At 35.4% G+C, this 20,117-nt stretch overlaps 1 long non-coding RNA gene across 1 annotated transcript; it reads left to right on the top strand.

Moving 5' to 3' along the window:
* Positions 1-3,979: 3,979 nt before the first annotated feature.
* On the top strand, positions 3,980-13,342 carry LOC140854571 (uncharacterized). The gene is made up of 7 exons (XR_012137776.1): positions 3,980-4,442; positions 11,064-11,578; positions 11,666-11,916; positions 11,991-12,191; positions 12,277-12,571; positions 12,672-12,965; positions 13,093-13,342. It is a non-coding gene; the product is annotated as an uncharacterized lncRNA (long non-coding RNA).
* The last annotated feature ends 6,775 nt before the right edge of the window (positions 13,343-20,117 follow it).

The raw sequence follows: 20,117 nt of genomic DNA, 5'->3' as shown, positions 1-20,117 counted from the left end.
TAACTAGATCATAGCCTCTTATTAAGTTAGGTGATAATGGGTCCATTAGTATGATGATCATTGGAGGCCCAAAGGCCTGGTGTTCATCTGCTATTGGAATTATGATTCAATAATATGATGACTTAGTTAAGTCTCTCTGTCAAATAGTCAGGTTAGCCAGCCAAAGTCAGGCCTGATTATTTGATAGTTGAATTCATAAGTATGATCATGTTAATGGTTGGACCTAACCAGGGCTTGCAGAGAAGATCAAAGTCAATTGAAAAATTACCTGGGGCTAAATCAATTACTAAAAATTATTTGATAAAATAATTGGTTAAGAACCTACCATAGACGTACATGGGTGAGCTGGTCAAAGTCAAACTCATGTATAGTCCGTGTGGATTTTAGTACCCACTAAGAAATTAGAGTAATTTCTCGGATTGGAGGTAGAGGCTACGAATTCGAATAAAATAGTTAGAGAACCTTTAGACTAAAGTTCAAATCTTTAGGCTCAATCAATTTATAAATATAAAGGTCTTGTATTTTTTTTCAGTTATGGCTAGATGTCCATTACTCCATTCGCTGTTTGATAGTGACTTATAGGATTTAACTTCGATAATTGATATCAAAAGTTGCAAATAGTTCTAGAGCACGAATGGATTCTACATATGATTATGGATCCAGCATTTGATGTTCCCACGTCCAACACATATGATGCGATCAAAGGCACTTATTAGAAGTGGCCAAATGATCATATCATCGTGTGGTGTTATTGAGAGTAGTAAAGAACACGAATTTAATTATAAATTCAATGATGCTTAGTGGAAGAAAATTCTTCAAATATTGAAGGAGTTCTTTCACACCTTTAAAGATGTATCTTCAGTAAAGTAATAATTTTTAAAAAAAAAGAAAAAAAGATAGAAAAGAGTCGTGCTTGGGCTAATGAGTCTGAACTAACAAAAAAGTCTAAGATTAACTTAGTCTGGCAGAGTCTCTTGATCCGAACAGGCAAAAGAAGACAAATCAGCAAAGGGTTGTTGACAAGGTACTTATATGATAATACTTTATGATTTCTCTATCTGTGACACTACTACCTAGATATTGAATATGAAAGTCTATGCAAACTATTGCAATGACTTTAGGTTAGTAGAAAGATTGAAAATAGCAAGAGATTTCTGAACGTTGGAGATGGAAGTTATGTTCCAATCCTGATTTTAGGAATCATCGAGCCTATTTTCAATTCTAATAATATTATTTTAGTGATTATCACTATTGTCTAATGATTTTGTGATATCATTATGAATGATATCGAAATCATGTGGACAACTGAGAAATGACATTTATGAATAGTCACAGTCTGTTAATATATTGTACACAATCAAATAAACTCCCTAAAGTAGATAATGTCATGAAAGCCTACCTTTGGCAATTTAAGCTTGATCATATAAATAAGAATAAGATCAATAGAAAATAATTTTTGAAGTCAATGATTGTGAATTATTGTCATCCTATCAATCCTATCTTCTTAGTAAGATGATCAAGTCACCTTTTGCTGGAAAAGGTGAACGAGCCAATGATGTTCTGAATCTAATACATACTGATGTATTGGATCTATGAACATATTTGCCATAAATTTTGGACTATTTGAAAAGTTCAAATGATTCTATAAGAAGATAGAGAAATAAACTGAAAAAAGCATTGAAACCTTTTGGTCAGACCAAAGAGGAGAAAGCCCTTCCAATGAGTTTTTTGATATATCTAAAAGAGAATAAGATTCTCTTTTATTGTAATCGACTTTGTTAGATATAGTTCAATCCATGATGGGATTTATAAGTCTATCAATCTATTTTTATGATTATACTCTTAAGACCATTTGTCATGTTCTGAATTAGATTCTAAACTAATCAGTCGCAAGGACTCTATATGAGATATGAACTAGGTTAAGCTGATATTCTCTTACCTTAAGGTTTGAGAGTGTTTGATTTATGTCAAGCAATTACAGATCAATTAGCTTGGATCTTGGTCCTATATGTATTATTTTGTAGGATAATTTCAAAGAATCTAAAGGATATAACTTCTACCATACTAAAGAACAAGAGTTGTTCGATATTCTTTTTAGAAAAAGAATACCTTAGTGAAGGTACTGATGCCTTTAATATGAAACTTATGAAGTTCGACAGATAGAAGAATCGACATAATCTAGTGAACCCATTGAAGCAGATTTGATCAGATCAAACTCGAAATCAGTTGTAAAGGCACCATTAAAGAGATCTGGTAGAGTACCACGTCCGTCGGATAGATACTTCGGTATCTAGTTTCGGGACATGATCCTGTTGAAGTTGATGAAAACAACAAGGATTTGATCATCTACATGGATGCCATACAGAGATTTGATTTCGATTAATGGCTTAGAGCCATAGGTCCGAAATGAAGTCCATAAAGATCAACAGTGTATGGACATTCATTGATTCACTCGAAGGGTAAAGCCCATAGAGTGTAAGTGGATCTTTAATAGGATCAGAGTAGCATAGATGAGAAGGTGGAGACCTACAAAGCTCGTCTGGTTGCCTAAGGATATTGTCAACATTATGGTATTGACCATAATAAGATATTTTCTCTTATGAAAATGCTAAATATTTTAAAGTTAGAACATATATTTTGATAAGTGATCAAAATGCATGGCTTTGTTAAGAATGAAAAACCCTGCAAATACAAATAGAGTAATAGTTCTATGAGTATATTTCTTGTCTTGTATGTGAATAAAATTTTCTTAATCGAGAATGACATTTCTTACATTACAGAGAATAAAAATTTTGCTATTATCATAGTTCTCTACCAAAGACTTTGGAAAAAGTATCTCTCATCCTAGTGATGAAGATCTATAGAGATAGATCTAAGGGGTTGCTTGAATTTTTTCAGTCCAACATATATAGGATGTTTATGAATAGAATTTATTCTATCATGTACACCATATATGAGATCAGATATGTTATACTCACTAGGATAGTGAGTGGATACTTGCAAGATCTGGATGAGAATCACTGAAAAGTCATCCTTAAGTATTTGAGAAATACTAAGGATCAATGACTTGGTTATAGAGAATCTGACTTAAAACTTGTAGAGTATGACTCCAGTTTTTAGTTGGACATAATAATAGCAAGAATGTATCAGAATACATCCTTACCCTAAATAATGGAGCAATCTACTGGAAAGGTTTCAAGCAAAAAAATATAGTCAAATTCAAATTACGAGGCAGTATGCATTGCAATATTTGATGCTTACAAGAAAGCTATATGATTGTACAGGTTCACTGAAAATCTAGGACTGACACCCTCCGATGATAGTCCTGCTGTATTGTACAACATCAGAATCATAGCTCATGCCAAGAAGCCAAAGTCCCATTAGCTTACCAAGTATTTTGCATCCCTATCACCTTATTCAAAAAATTTATTAAGGTGACGTCAATCTTTAGAAGATTGATAGAACAGAGAACATGACCAACCCATTTACTAAAATCTTGATATCTAGGAGTTTTGAGATGATAAATCGAAGATGGATATATGATACTATACTGATTGACTTTAGTCACTATAAGAAAAAAGGGTTTCCATGATGTTAAAAAATTGAAACATCGCAAAAATATAAATTATTTGGCGATGTTATGAAACATCGATGAGATAGATCATTTACGACGTTTGGATAAACATCGTGAATTGTAACATCTTTGTATGACATTTGAAGCTAAAACATCATATTTTGATTAATTTTTTTATTTAATTTTTTTATCTAATTTTTTATCTAATTTTTTTATACCTGCTTTGCATTCAAATTTTTTTTGTTTTGCCCACCGTTAACCCCAGTTCAAATTAATTAAACATCCCAATATTCCTCTTTTTTTTTTTCTTTTTTTTTTTACCACCGTTCACCCAACTGGCGCCCATCCCAAATATTTCCCAAATATTTTTCATTTTCAAAACCAGCCCTAAAATAATTTCCCCTCCCTCCTCTTCTCGATCGATCGAGTAGCCTCCGCCTCTTCCCCTCCCCAACGTACGCTGCAGCCGGCCCTCTCCTCCGACGAGCACCTCCCTCCCTCCTCTTCCCCTCCCCAAACAATCTCTGCACGTTGTTCTCTTGTTCGTCATCCTCTCTGCACCGTCTCCTTCGACGAGCGCCTCCCTCCCTCCTCTTCCCCTCCTCGAGCAATCTCTGCATGCCGTTCCCTTGTTCGTCATCCTCTCTGCACCCTCTCCTCTGACGAGCACAGTTCCCCTCCCCGACGACCTCTCTGCTAGTCGGCCGCATGCTCTCCTCACTGCACGACATTCGCCTCCTCTCTGCACGGACCGTCGAAGAGTCCCACCACCGATCGCTGCCTCTCTGTTCGTCATTGGGTCCTGTCCATCCACCGTCTACCTATTTCCATCCGTCTCTCTGATTTTTCATCCACCGTCTTCTGAAAGGTATCACAGACAAGCATACAGAGTTCATTCTTTCTTTCATTTATGCAGTGAAATATTTATCATTTGATTCGATATAAGAAAGTAATTAAAGGCAAGGGGTCAGTTCCTGACCATTCTACCAAAGAATTTGTAACTCTGTTTGTAGAGTCTTTATAACCAGCCATGTCAGGCCTTCGATATCTATAAATTACTGCATACGAAAATGAAGGTTGCTGCTAATTTGTTGGCTAGCTGGTACAATGAATGTGTGGGTCTCATAGTTGAGTGCTCCCCTTCATTCCGAGTTTTTTCTATTTTTTGATAAAATAGACTTGTATACTCCTTGCTATTGTTTATATCTGTAGAATTTTATACATTAGTTGCAATTGATCGAGTTTATAATCATGCTTTCTTTTTGCCAGTGATGCCATACCTGTTTGTTGCTCAATTATCATTTGTGACTATGTCTGAATTTATTGAATGTTAATGGGGTTTACTAATGGTTGATGTTCATCCTTTTTCTGAACCATTGGCCTCATATGGACTAGCTATATATAAAGCACGCATTGTTTGCAGCATGTTAGTTGCATTGAAAATGATTGTAATATTGTGGTGAACAAATTGATAATGTAAAATGGCACCCTCTTTCTGGGCTTTGTTTCTTTTCTTTCTTGCGTGTGGATATACTGGATGAATTTGATTGTCATGTAGATTCCTTCTTTAGATGTCATGTAATATTATCATCTTTGCAATGAGTTTGATTCAACCTTGCAGCTGGAATGCAGCTGGTGCACTTTTGACTTCTTGATCATATTAATAGCTCAGTAGAAAATTTCTTGCCTAAAACTGGAAATGATGGTTCAGTAGCTTCATATTTTTCCCTATGCATTTTTTGAAATGTCACTCAAGTTAAATACTGGCCTACAATCTTAGAATCATGCTGTGATATTGAAGTCATGGACTTTTGACTCCTGTATGTTGTGTTTCTTTTTCTTATCTAGTTTTAATTTTGATTTTGTGCAGATGCTTTTTTGACAGCATGCTATCTTAGGTAATACTTGTCATATTTAATAAACAAATGTATCCTCATATGATGCCTCATTTTCAGGTCCAAATCAAAGAAATTCCTCTCTAGCTTGGGTTTAATTAGATCAGACTCTTGAGATCTTTGGTACAATAAAATTACAAGGTTGCTTCTGATTTCCATGGAATTCACCATGTACTAGTTTCAGAACATACTATCTAAGCTTCCTTTCACCTTGGCTTAGGCCTTGAATGAATGCCAATGTCTTTGCAAAATTACAAATGAAGAATTGTTGGATGCTGAAATAGAATGAGTTTTCTTCCTCGGTCTGGCTTTCCATTGTCATTCTTACATTCTATCCATTATTTATGCCAACACTAAAGAAAAAATTTCAATAGTTCTGAAACTTTTTGTCTTACTATGCTATTTTGCAAAATTTTGGAAAACTTCTTCCTTGACTGACAAATATTAATGTGGAAGGCTTCTTATGGATTGAGTTATAAGTTCTATCAATCTATTTCTCTGCTATGTCTAAATGTTTTCATGCAGTTTTTTGTACATGTGGTAATGATGGATTAGAAAAGGGATTGCTGGCTACAAATAAATAATAAGTCAACTAGAGGTTTACTCAATCTAGTACAATTGAACTATTACAATATCATAGACTGGAAAGGGACTTCTGATTGCTCCAGTAAGCATGTGGAATTGAGTAGAAGGGTAATGGCAAGTTAAAACTAAAACATTATGTTCTTTGGATATATAGTTGAGATACTTTCTCTCAGGCATGTTGGACAGTCTGACAATAGGTACAGACTGCAGCATAGGATATGCCATTTTGGTTCTCATGTATGGAACATGCTAATCAGGGTGAGCTTTGGTGCAATAATTAGGTTAATCCATTGTTATCTGGAGATCATATATTCGAAACATGGAAACTGTCTCTCTGCATTCGGGGGTAAGGCTGTCGGTCTCACAATGATGGGATTCATGCATTGGCTCACCCTTTATGGCATGTGTTAATCCTTTCCTAGGGATGAAAAATATCCCAAATGTGCTGTAGAAACTTAAGGCTTTCTTTTTAAAAGCAATTGCTTATTAAAAATATTTTATGTTCAAGCACAATGTTCCACCTAATTAGATTTTTCATTTAAATTGGCATCATTAGGTGTGCCTTTAAATGGTGCAAGGCACAGTGACTTGTATGATTTTTGCTAGTTGGTGTTCTAAAGTTTATTTGTATCGATTTTGTAGTCATAAATTTTAGTTTCATTGTTGACCTTCTTCTGACGGATAGAGCAACTTGCACTTCTTTGAACACTGCATTTTAAGAGGGTATAAGCTTTAATATGGTATACATTCCCTATTTAAATATACATGGGCTGTGTGTACATATACATGTACGTATATGTATACATATGTATGTATGCATGTATGTCTATGCGAGTGAGAGAGAGAGAGAGAGACAGAGAGAGAGAGAGAGGGAGATATTATAAAAAAGTAGAAAAATTTTTAGTTATGAGTTGTAGGAGACTGCAAACATTTAGAGATTTAATTCAGTCAAATACTTGAGCTAAATAAATAATTCATATTTTACTGTGTTAATGCCTGCTCTACTGCTTTTATTCCTTTGCTCTTTATTTCTTGCCATTTTTTTTGTAAAGATATGATCTAAATAGCATATTTGCCAAAGTTTGTTTGGATTTTAATGATAGGTATTTGTATGTAACATGGATAAGCATTGGATGAATTATGTTAAGTTCTCTCGTGAATACATAGAGGGAGTCAAATCGTTTATGACTTTTGTGGCTCAAAACAAGGGCAAAGATTGTGAAATTCAGTGTCCTTATTCATATTGCTTGAACATTTATACGAAGCCTCAAGAGAATGTCTTCGACCATCTATTGAGATTTGGCATAGATCAATCATACACCTGATGGATATTTTATGGCGAACGGGCAGAATTTTAATTTTTCAATAATCAAGATAGATTTTCATTTATAGATACAGAAAGTGACTGGCCAGATGATGACTCAAATGAGGATGATGATGATAGGATAAGAGACTTGTTACATGACGTCGGTAGTTTCTTTAACGATTGTCCTATTGAGAAAAACTTGGGGGCTTCTACAGATGCTAGCTATTCTTGTACCGATGTCTTTAATGATTTATTGATGGAAGCTACCGAAGAGCTATATTCGAGATATACAAAATTTTTAAAATTATCATTTATTATAAAGTTGCTCCATTTGAAAGTGTACAACAAATGGAGTAATAAGTCTTTTGATATGCTATTGTCATTGCTAAGAGATGTCTTGCCTAATGGTCAATCCTTGCCAAAGTCTTACTATGCAGCAAATCGCTTCCTATGGAATTGGGGTCTGGGTTATGTGCCAATACATGCATGTAAATATGACTATGCTCTTTTTTGGAAATGAGTATGAAAACTGTGGCAGTTGTCTAAAGTGTAGAACATCGAGATGGATGATTAATGATGGTAAGGGTGAGAAGATTTCTTATAAAGTATTACGATACTTTCTGTTGAAGTTTAGACTGCAACGATTATTTATGTCAAGAAAAATAGCTAAAAAAATGAGATGGCACAGAGATAGACTTAGAAGTGAAAGTAACATCATGATTCATCCATTTGATGGTGAAGTTTGAAAGAGTTTTGACAAATAGTATGAATCCCGTAATGTGAGGCTTGGCCTAGCAACGGATGGATTCAATCCATTTGGCAATATGTCTAATGCCTATAGTATGTGGGCTGTTGTTCTTTTGGTATATAATTTACCCCCTTGGATGTGCATGGATGAGTCATTCTTTATATTGTCACCACTTATTTTGGGTCCAAAAGCATCGGGCAGAGACATTGATGTCTACTTAAAGCCATTAGTAGATGAGTTGAATGAGTTATGGAATAAGGGTATTGATATTTTCGATGCTTCATATAGCAAAAACTTTCGAATGCATGCAGTTCTATTATGGACTATTAATAATTTTCCAGCCTATGGTAGTATTTCTGAATGGGTCACTAAAGGGTACATGGCATGTTCTGTTTGTAATAAGCATACCCCTTCTCATAAATTGAGAAGCAAGATTAGTTATCTAAGCCATCGGTGTTTTCTTCCTCATGACCATGCATGGAGAAAGAGCAAGAGGTTTGATGGCAAGGTGGACTATCGACCCTCACCTATCTTACTAACTGGAGATGATGTGATGTAACAACTATCCCATTTGAAGAACGTAAACTATGAAAAATATCTTAATAATAAAAAGAGATCGAGATCAGCAGAAGAGTTGAATTGGACAAAAAAGAGTATTCTTTTTGAGTTGCCATATTGGTGTTAGTTGAGATTGAGGCATAACCTTGATGTTATACATATTGAAAAAAATATTTGTGACAATATCCTTTGTACTTTGTTATATCTTGAAGGTAAAACGAAAGATACTATCAAGGCTAGACTCGACTTGGAAGACATGAAAATTCAAAAAGAATTACACTTGATGAAGTGAAATGATGGATCCTACATAATTTCTCCTGCATGCTACACAATGTCGAACATTGAAAAGAAAGTTTCTGTGAGTTTCTTAAAGGGATAAAATTTTTGGATGGGTATGCATCTGACATATCTCGATGTGTCAATGTTGAAGAAAAGAAGATTATGGGACTAAAAATCCATGATTGTCATATTCTCCTACAAAGCATTCTTCCTATAGGCACACGTGGAATCTTGAAGAAGGATGTGACAACTGCTTTAATGGAGTTAGGTGACTTCTTCCATAGAATATGTCGTCGAACTTTGATTGTAGATGACATCGAGAAGATGTGTACAGACATATCCTTGATATTATGTAAACTTGAAATGATTTTTTTGCCAACTTTCTTTGATGTGATGGTACATTTGACTGTCATTGGCCAAATGAAGTCTTGCTAGGTGGACCAGTAGCATATCGGTGGATGTATCCAATCGAGAGGTATTATAGTAACTTTTTTAGATTCTGAATTCTGAATTTAGGTAATTATTTATGTTATATAATTATTCTAAATTTTGAATTTATATTTCTTGGCTCTCTAAAGAGATTTGTTCAAAATAAATCTCATCCAGAAGGATCTATTGCTGAGGCATATGTAGTCAAGGAATGTTTGATATTTTGTTTTATGTACCTTCGAGGTATTGAGACCCATTTTAATATGGATGAGTGAAACAATGATAAAGCCAATGATGGTGATATAACAATATTTTTCTAACAAGTTAGGATATTTGGAGCAACTCAGTTTGTTTCCCTATCCAAAGAAGAGCAAGATATGGCTCATTGGTATGTGCTTACCAATTGTGAAGAGATGGAGCCTTATTTTGAGTAAGTTCTTACTACCTAAATTTTATTATTAAATATTTGATATAAAAATATGGTACTAAACAATATCTTTTTGCTAGAGAGCATAAGATTGAGCTGATGGAGCAAAGTTCATTAAATGTTGAGAATAGACATAGAAAACAATTTTCTTTGTGGATAAAGCATTAGGTGAGAACACAAACTTTACAAATTGTCTGTGTGCATACATATTATTTTTTATATATTCAACTAATATAATTTATTTTACATAATGGTAGATGGCAAATTGTACACGCCAAGAGAGAAAAGAAGAATCGAGTCTTTATATGCGTTAGCATGTGGACCTCATGTTTTGGTACAAAAGTACTCAGGATGTATTGCAAAGGGTGTGCGATTCCACACTGAAGTTTGTGATTCCTGTAAAAAGTCACAAAATAGTGGTGTTGTAGTAAAAGGAAACCATGGAGATGATATCTTCGATTTTTTTGGGGTATTAACCGACATTATTCAGTTGGATAATGTCAAGGGTAAAAGTGTTGTTCTTTTTAAGTGCAAGTGGTTCGATCTTGGATTTAGAAATGCTAATGTGAGGATAGATGAAAATGTGCAAAGAATAAATATAACTAGATTATGGTATAAGAATGATCCATTTATTCTTGTGAACCAAACAAAGCAAGTTTATTATTTACAAGACATGAAACTGGGACAAAACTGGCATGTTGTATAAGAATGTCAGCATAAACATGTATATGACATCCCTATTGATGCAACAATAGAGGAAGATTTCGATGATGAAGAGGGTATTGGAATGACTCCTGCAGATATCGAGGAATGTCATATAGAGTCATTAGATAGAGATGATGTCGAACCTGATGTAGTAGATGACACTTTGTTGAATACAATGCGAGGTTTACATGATGAAGTAGAAGAGTTAGCAACAAGGGATAGCGAGGATGAAGATGATACCTTGGTAGAATATTGCACCGAACATGATGATGAATAGAATGATAATGACAATGACCATGATAATAATTTATTTTAATTCCCAACTATCTAATGTCATGCAGCAAATTATTGTTTCATTGGTGTCGCTGATTTGGAGTTGGTAGGTGCATCTTACTGGTATATTTCTGACTGCAACATTGTCATTTTTTCTCTTTCTCTAACTATTATTTTCCTGTGATACACATGTACTTGGCCTATGCAATGAATATCTTAAAGTTGACTTTAGTTGATTTAGTTTAAAATCTTGACATTGATTTCATTTGACTATATATTTGCAGGTATTCTTATGGCACCAGGATTATCTAAGAAAAAAAGAAAAGTACCAACAACCATCGATCCAGATCCACTGCATTCCACTCATCAGCCAGCAATCTAGGGAATGGCCTTGCCATCACAGTTATGGTCAAGGTACCAGCAACTTCTTTAGAGTCGTAACACCATGATTACACCACCTTCCTCTCAGTCACCACCAACTCATATTCCACCAGCTTCTCTAGATCCGGCACCATCAGAAGTCACACCTTCAGCTCCATCTCTGGCTGATGTTGCACCCCTTCTATCTAGATACCAGCAACTTCTTCAGAGTCATGGTATTGTGGGTCCACCATCTTCCTCTCAATTACCATCAGCCCATGTTCTATCAGCTTCTCTAGGTCCAACACTACCAGAAGTCGCACCTCCTGCTCCACCACCTTCCTCTCAATCGCCACGAGTTCATACACCACATACCTAGCCAGAGCCTATTGACCACACCATCCTACCATGGATGTGACTCCTGATGTTAGCTCTATAGGTAGGAATCATTATAAACCTATTTTTATGCAATATTGCTTAATTTTTTTCAAATTAATATTTTTATTGTTGCTTGCTTATCTTGTAGGGTCCACGAGCATGGATGGATGCAAGAAAAGAGGTTGTACTAGAGGGGTTGGGTTAAGTAAGATAAACAAGACCCTTGGTAAGAAAATGAAGATCAATATCTCAATAAAAGAAGGGCGACCTACTAATGCTGTTCAATCTACGAAGCTATCAAATGAGCTTGGTATGATAGCTCAAAATATCTTACCTATCAAGCCTAGATGGACCAAATTAATAGAGGTGGAGATATAGATTGCATTTGACCAACTAGAGGTAATTAGAGATCATTATAGTTGCATTTGTATTCTATGCATATTTATTAACTAGTATTTAATACTTGTTTGCAGCAAAAACTAGATGTCAAGGGTTTAAGGACGGATGAGGAAGTTTGTACTAGCGTCAAGAAGTTTCTTTCATTGAAGTCAAAGGATCCAAGATATCAGCTTCATATGCATTACCTTAATCATGGAAAGGACTCAAAGCCAAGTACAGTGAGCATAGCAGAGTGGATAGATCTTTGTACTTACTGGAGCAAGGAAAAGACACAGGTCAATATAACTTGTATTATGTTTGCATATAAAAATATCTCCTTTAAATTTAGGTTGACTGGCATAAAATTTTTTATCTTTTCAGATAACATGTGAGCATAACAAAAAATCTAGAAGTTTTGTCAAGTGCCAAGCAAACATCGGGTCAAAAGCTTTTGTACCTATACAGCATCAAATTATGAGATATTGTACTTTCATTATGACTAATATCATTTGACATTTAAGTTTCTTGCAATAGTAACTTATCTTTTAAACAGACTGAGAATGAATTGAATGGAGAAGAGTGCAATCGAATTATGTTGTGGTATCGTACTCATTACACCTCAGATCATGGTGATACTCCAGGTAGATGGACAACTCTCGAGTGTGAGGCAAAATGGGTGAGAACAAAAATAAAATTATGATTACTATTTTAAGTGAGCTTACTTTTTATTTTGTAATTAATTTTTTTTTAAATTTTGTTAGAATAAAATGATGCAGGTGCTAGACCATTCCATATCTGATGGACATCCTATGACACCAGACCAGATATGCGATAAAGTTTTAGGGATTAGATCAGATTATGTCTATGGTTGGGAGTTGGATTTCATTCAGAAGGACAGAGTTCTTCTTTTATATCTAAGAAGAGATTTCAAAAGGAGTTGGAGCAGTCACAAAAGCATAATGAAGAGGTGAAGAATGAGATTGTAGACATTAAAGCATAGATGGAGTGTCAACAAAAGATTTTGGAAGCTTTATGCGCATCACAGAATATCTCTTTATCAGATTTATGATGTAAGTTACTTAAGTTATTTTTTTAATATATCCTTAACTCCATTTTATAAGCATAATGGAACAATATATGTATTTTGTTACTGTAATATATAGAAAATTAATTGATTACATTTTTCTTTTTAATAAGGATCCCATGATTCAAGAACTTGTGAAGGTGTGGTTTTGAGGACATGCATGGCAGAGAGGCCTTTTGTGCTTTGGATTGTCAACTTATGAACTATTTGTTTTGTTATAGACAGTTGGATAATGAGTTTGTTTGCTTTTAGTTAGAGGTGAATTGTTTACTTTTGTTAGAGACATAGTCTCTTGATGCTTTTAGTTAGAAATACCATCTCTTTGGATGTCTGGATAATTTACTTTTTGGATTATAAACTTTGTGTATGGATTCATCTTGATTATGAATTGTATGTGAGTTCATATTTCAATTGTTGAATGATTTGTTGATTAAAAATGGATGATTTACTTGGTATTTGAATATATACCATGAAATATAATATTTTATATAGGTTATGATCCATTAATGAGGCAAAATTTGGCTATCATCCTTGTCGCAAAATGTTCCATGACGTCAAAAATCCTCGTTCATTCTACGATGTTGGGAAAATATTGCCCAATCAATTATATTTCATGACGTTTGTCAAATGTCACAAAAGATATTTCTTCCACGACGTTAATAAAACGTCGCTTAATCAATTATATTTCACGATGTTTGTCACACGTCACAAAAGATATTTCTTCCATGATGTGAATAAAATGTCGCTCAATCAACCTACATTTTATGACATTTGAAAAATATCGTGGAAACTTTTTGTTCCACGACGTTGGTAAAACGTCACTGAATCAAAATACATTTCACAACGTTTAGGCATACGTCACACTTTTGCCATCCTTTCTGTGACATTTTATGATGAACATTGCGAATGGCCATTATCGATGCGGCTAATGCGACGATCTTGGTGATGTTATGCCAAACGTCGTGAAAAGATGTCAGTGATATTTTGGAGAACTTTTGATGATATTTTTAAACATCATGGAAAATCTTTTTTCTTGTAGTGAGTTCAAGTGGAAGTTGTTGGAAATTATGTCTTAAAGTCAATCATTTGATGATTATGCTAATTATAAATATATATGAATTGATAAATAATAAAAGTTATTTGATATTTTTTATCATAAGATTATATCTTCTAATGAACTTCTATGTTGTGATAAAATCTTTGGGACTACTTTGATCGATAAAGGAGGATTTATCACATAGTCCTTAAACTGATATGCAACCAAATGATACGCTATTATTAGGATGATAGCGATATTAAATGTAGGTCGTTGTATGTCATATGCGTTAGTTATCCTCATAATCAAATGGTATGGAGATACTCATATGGCACATAGGTGAGATATAGGAGCATATCATCACTGAACGTGACCAACTACGGAGCACTCTGCTGTCAAGAGTAGCTTACGAAGGGTATGGATATAAGTGTTGATCCCTCTGACCTGAGATCACCATGGTGACTTGCAAGTAACTCACTATACTTTGGTACCAGACTAACTGAGTTTCTAATTCAGTAATGAAAGATTTTTGAATACAGTCAAGTACTTAATAAGTTGGTGCATGAGTCAAGATAGGATTGATCCCTTTGAATTAGTAGGAGATATGCATCAATGTATTTCAATTTAGCAAAATTTGGATCCGAATAATCCATGTAATGGATTTGAAAAAGATTGAAATATAATGTGGATGACTTATCTAGGATTGATAGTTAAATTCTTGATCATCCTCAAGCAATAGGGTCAAAGGGATGAATTATACGATAACCATACGCCAATAGGTTCTTGAATGTTGCTTCACCTTCATTTGACCTATTCGGATATTGGGTCACCATTGTAAGATGGTTACATTGATAGGTTCAGAAAAGTATTCCTATGCTACTAGCTTAAGATGAACCTATGGGGTCATACTCAAAAGAAGTTTCTGACTGATCATGTGGCTGATCAACAATTGAGAATCATTCAAGGGCTTAATTATAAATTTGATTGATGATTAACCTTATGTAAAAGTTACAATAAATTTATTCATTAAGTATTAGTGAATTAATAAAAGATTAATTAATAATTAGATCAATTTGATGGAGCAAAGTGGATTAAAAAAATCTAATTGAATTGGATTCAATTAGATTTGATCCGATTAGGTTATGAGATGACCTAATCGCTAAGAGAGAATTATCCCTGATTTGATAAGGACTTTAGTTCAATCAATTTTTAATTTGATTAAAATTTGATTAAAAATTTATAAAGCTAATTAGATTAGATTTTATATATTTTATTTGGACTAAATCAGATGTGATTTGGTTTGGATTCAAATAAGGAAACTTAGACTCCTTATTGGAATAAGACTCTTCTCCCTGTACCAATCCAGATTGCATGCCATATATCTCCACATACAAAATTATTTTGTCTAAGATTTTTTCACACAAAAGATTCCTTTACTTTATCTATCTCACATCCAAATCTAATTTGATTTTGATAAAAGAAAGGTTCTAAAATTGGATTTCAAAATATTTCTTATCAGGAGAATCTGTTCTCATCTAGATCAAACTCTCCACGCTAATAAATTTTTTTTCTCCTTATATGTGTGACATTTTGAGAAGATTTTTTGTGAGAGATCAGTTGGAAACTAATTTACTATATAAAAATATAGAAAGGGGTGTCCTATATTTTTTTGATATATTTTGGGATGTAAAATTATGAAGGGAGGCAAAATCCTGTAAGAGTCCAAGATCATTAGGACTCTTCACCCCACCTCCTTACATGCCTATAAAAGGGGCTTTTGTGATATTTTTTTATATGTGTAAGATACCAAAGAGATCTCTTCATGTGGTAGAAGTTTGGGCATAGTTCATGATGTGAAAAATAGAGAAGAAGGTCTTTTCACTTGGGGTGTGTACAAAAATCTGAATTCCAGATTTTTGGTTCTAAGGGTTTCGAAAGAGGGAATAAATTAGAAAAAAAATATTTTCTTCTCCATCTTTCTTTTACCTCTTTATCTCCTCTGGAAGTTTATCTTTAACCTCTAAAATAATTTTAGAGATTTGAAGAAAGGATCTAGATCGGCTAAGAAGAAGGTCTTCGCATGAGCTAGCACTCTCGAGAAGATCGATTAGATCGGGGCTTCGAGTGGATTTTTCATAGAGGTCGGATGCATGTGTGGCTACGAGCAATTAGCAAGGATCTTCTGCACTATATCTCTTAGTAGCAGAGATCGTCGACCCATGATCAAGTATAGAGTTCTAAACTCAAATTAGAAGTAGATGTGATCTACTGCTCACATGCGTGCATGCTGATTTTATCTTCAGTATTTTTCAGATTTTATATGCAACATAACATGTCATAAATCTTAAAATAAATTTATTTGATCATTATATCATATGCATATTAGATTAATTTGATTAATCTAATATCTTTCATTGTAAGTTTTCAAAATAATTTTGAAATACATGCATGAAATCGCCTATGCATCCCGATAACTGTCGTCATCACTAGGCTAGGGGATGTTCAGATGAAACTAGCCGATGCATATGAAAAGCATAAGATGATCAAGGCTTCTGAAGCCAAGATGAATGCTACTACTGCTGAAGCCAAGTCCAAGGTGGAGGTTGAGAAAATCAAAGTTTCTCACCTGAAGAAGGCTTTGGAGGAGGCTGAGGCTGTGAAGGCAAAGGTCAAGGCCGCGAAGGCAAAGGTCGAGGCCAATTTGGCTTTAAAGAAGGAGAAACGGTGGGAAGCCCGGACCAAGGCTATAGAAGCTGAGAAGAAGTTAGAGAACTGGGTTGCCAAAGTTGAGCATGTAGCAATGGAGGCATTTCGTACATCGAAAGAGTTCTCCCAGGAGAAAGTCAACTTCGACCTGGAGGCCTTCATCATTGGGTGGGATGTCTATCGTCAGAAGGTAGTGGCGCATTTTTTGAAGATGGATCTAAGCTTCTTGGATGAAAAAGGAGCCAAAGGAGAAGAAGGAAGAGCCAAAGGAAAGGAGGAACCACAGGAAGTGAGGCTCCTCCATCTGCTGAGGCTGCTGAAGGATGCTCCGTAGCTATTCCAATATTGGAGGTTGTGCTGGCATCCGTTCTTGACGAAGCTGTGCCAACTTTATTGCCATCGATGGAGTTGAAGTAGCCAGCTGCAGACATCCCAAGTTTGTCCATCGATGCTCACACCAAGGTCGGAGATTTCTAAATTTGTACTTTTTTTTGTTTTTCTATCATTGTAATGAAAGTTTCCTGTTAATGAAAAAAAGTAATTTTTACCTTTGTGTTATTTGGCTTGCACTTGTTTGTGATGTTTAGCTCAGTTGGTTCAGTGTGAGTGTTGCTATCATGTGTTTATTCAATATCATGCTAAACCTCTGCCAACGGCTTTGCCTTTGTGGACTTGGATCGAGAACCTTGAAGAAGACCTATACCAAGCCTAATGAGATGCTATCGAAGCAAAAAGAAAAAAAGAAAAAACTTCAAATGATGAAGAAGAATAATGATGAGGTTTCAAGGAAAGTAGAACATCTAAGGAAATACTTGAAGCAGATAAAGAATGTTTTATTGAAAAGTGTAGGTTAACTGAAGAGCACAATAAATTTGCAAAGTTGGTTGGGGAGAACAACTAGAAGATGGCTGCGACAATCGTTCTCTACAATGAAAAATTACACGAGACACAGGATGAAATAACAAAGCTAAAGTATACTATAGCATCGAGCAAGGTTGCTAGCAAAGCTAGAGGGGATTTGGCTATCCAGATCAGCCAACTTCAAAGTAACCTTGTTTAACTAAGGGTATAATTAGAGAACTCTATCAAGAGATGGATGTTGAGAGATCAACAGTTGCCAATATTCAGAGCGAGCTTTTCTAGGCCTGGTGGACCATCTTGACCTTTTGAGAGCTTTGAGCAAGGATAGATCTACAAATTGAGTTTCGCATCAAGCTCATGGAGAGCACGGTGGTGGCCAACTACATTGAAGCTACTGTTAAGTAGTTGGAGGATAGGCTTGCCACGACTTTATGCAATGTAACTCTTGAAATTATGGATGTATCAGCCATGACTTTTGACAGTGGCTTTGAAGAGTGTAGGAGTTTAATCGGGTGACTTTTCTCTGAAGTCGACTCCCATCTCAATGCTCTTAGAAATATTGGATATGTCGATCTTGTGGGCCTTGTATCTAGAGAAACATCAAGTACTTTGATAGGAGGAATATTAGATCCACGACATGCCAAAGCTCCATTAACCAAAGATGGGCCTTCTGCCTTCTGAATGATTGATGTACTTTTATTTTTCTTCTTATAGATATCTTTTTGCAGCTTCTATAATCAAGTTTATTAATAAAATGAATTTAGATCAAAGTTTTTCATTTCACCTACACTTTTTTACTTTGGTGACTTTGTGTTCGTATAGTATTCATAGATCGAGTTTATCCTTCACTTTGGGAGTCCTTAGAGGTTGGCTGTTTAAAGGTTCTTCTAGGTTAGCTTCAGCATCTTGCGTAGTTAAGGGTCCTTACAGGTTAGCCCTCCAAATATCTTTTTAGGTTAGTCTTCGCTTGTTGTCGAAGTTGGTAGGCTAAGGATCCTTATTGGTTAACCCTTCGAAGATCTTTTTAGGTCAATCTTCACCTCTTACATGACTAAGATCTTCATAGGTGCTGGCTCATTGAAATGCGAGCAACTTTCGAAGGTCCTTATAGGTTAGCCCTCATCTCTTAGTCATCCAGATCGTTTACTCATGTAGGTTGGAACAGAGTTGGAATGGCAAATATTGAGGGTCCTTATAGGTTAGCCTCCACTTCCTGCATAATTAAGATCTTCACGAGCATTGGCTTATAAAAAGTGAGCAGCCTTCTGGGGTCCTTATAGGTTAGCCCCCACTTTTTAGCCGTCGATGTCTTCATTATTGATGCCTTGGATCGATGGGCTTTGAGGATCTTTTTAGGCTAGCCCTTGCTTCTCATATGACTAAGGTCTTCTTGGGCACTGGCTGACTAAAAAGCAAAGAGCCTTTGGGGGTCCTTGTAGGTTAGCCCCCCCTTCTTACTTATCAAGCCCTTTGGCTTGCTAATCGCAAGAGACAATAATATTCCTGAAAAAGGATCCTTTTATTAGTTGATTGTCAAGTTACATCATTGATAGTATATTCGAAGGTTCTTTAAGTTCCATGGCCGAGGTAAGGATGTTCCTTCTAGTTGCTTGAGATAGTAAGCTTTCAGTCTAATGACTTCATCTACTTGGTAAGGACCTTCCCATTTTAGAGATAATTTTTCACATTTTATAGGTTGGGAGACTTCGGCTTGACATAGAATCGGATCGCCAGCTTTAAATTCTTTGTTTCGGATGGGAGAGTTGTAGTATTGTGCCACCTTTTGTTGATAGGCTGCCATCTGTATTCATTCTTTCTTGTGAACTCCTTTAAGTAGATTCAAATTTGCATAAAGCTGCTTTGCATTACTTTAGTTATCGTAGTCCTAAACCCAATGTAAAAGGAGTCCAATTTCTATGGGAATAACGGCCTCCATTTCAAAGGAGAGGTTGAAAGGAGTCTCTCTTGTGGGTGGTCTTTGAGGGATTCGATAGGCCCAAAGCACACTATATAGCTCATCCACCCATGCTCCTTTAGCTCGATTGATTCTGACCTTCAATCCCTACAAAAAGATTCGATTAGTTACCTCAGCCTCACCGTTGGTCTGCAAATGTCCCACTAAAATGAAATGTTGGAAAATGCCATAGCTTTAATAGAACTCGACAATCTTGAAGTCCGAGAATTGGCATCCGTTGTTGGTGATTAGCATCCATGGAAGACCAAATTGATAAATAATAAACTTTCAGACGAACTCTGTTACTCTGACTTCAGTGATTTTGGTGAGGGACTTAACTTCTATCCACTTGGTGAAGTAGTTGATGGACACAAGTAAGAACTTTTTCTAATCCGATACTGATGGAAAGGGGCCTAGAATATCCATCCCCCACTGTGCAAATGGCCAAGGAGCGGCTATCGAGACTAGCAGAATAGCTGGTTGATGCTGAACATTAGCATTCTGTTGATACCAATTGCATCACTTGGTGAAGTCAGTTGCATCATCCTGCATCGTAGGCTAGTAGTACCTCTATTGAAGTA

This window comes from Elaeis guineensis, unplaced genomic scaffold (genome assembly GCF_000442705.2).
Source record: "Elaeis guineensis isolate ETL-2024a unplaced genomic scaffold, EG11 Super_Scaffold_1000171, whole genome shotgun sequence".
In the NCBI taxonomy this organism is placed as follows: Eukaryota; Viridiplantae; Streptophyta; class Magnoliopsida; order Arecales; family Arecaceae; genus Elaeis; species Elaeis guineensis.
Note: the sequence above shows the minus strand (reverse complement) of the source record. Positions and strands in the feature narration are given on the sequence as shown.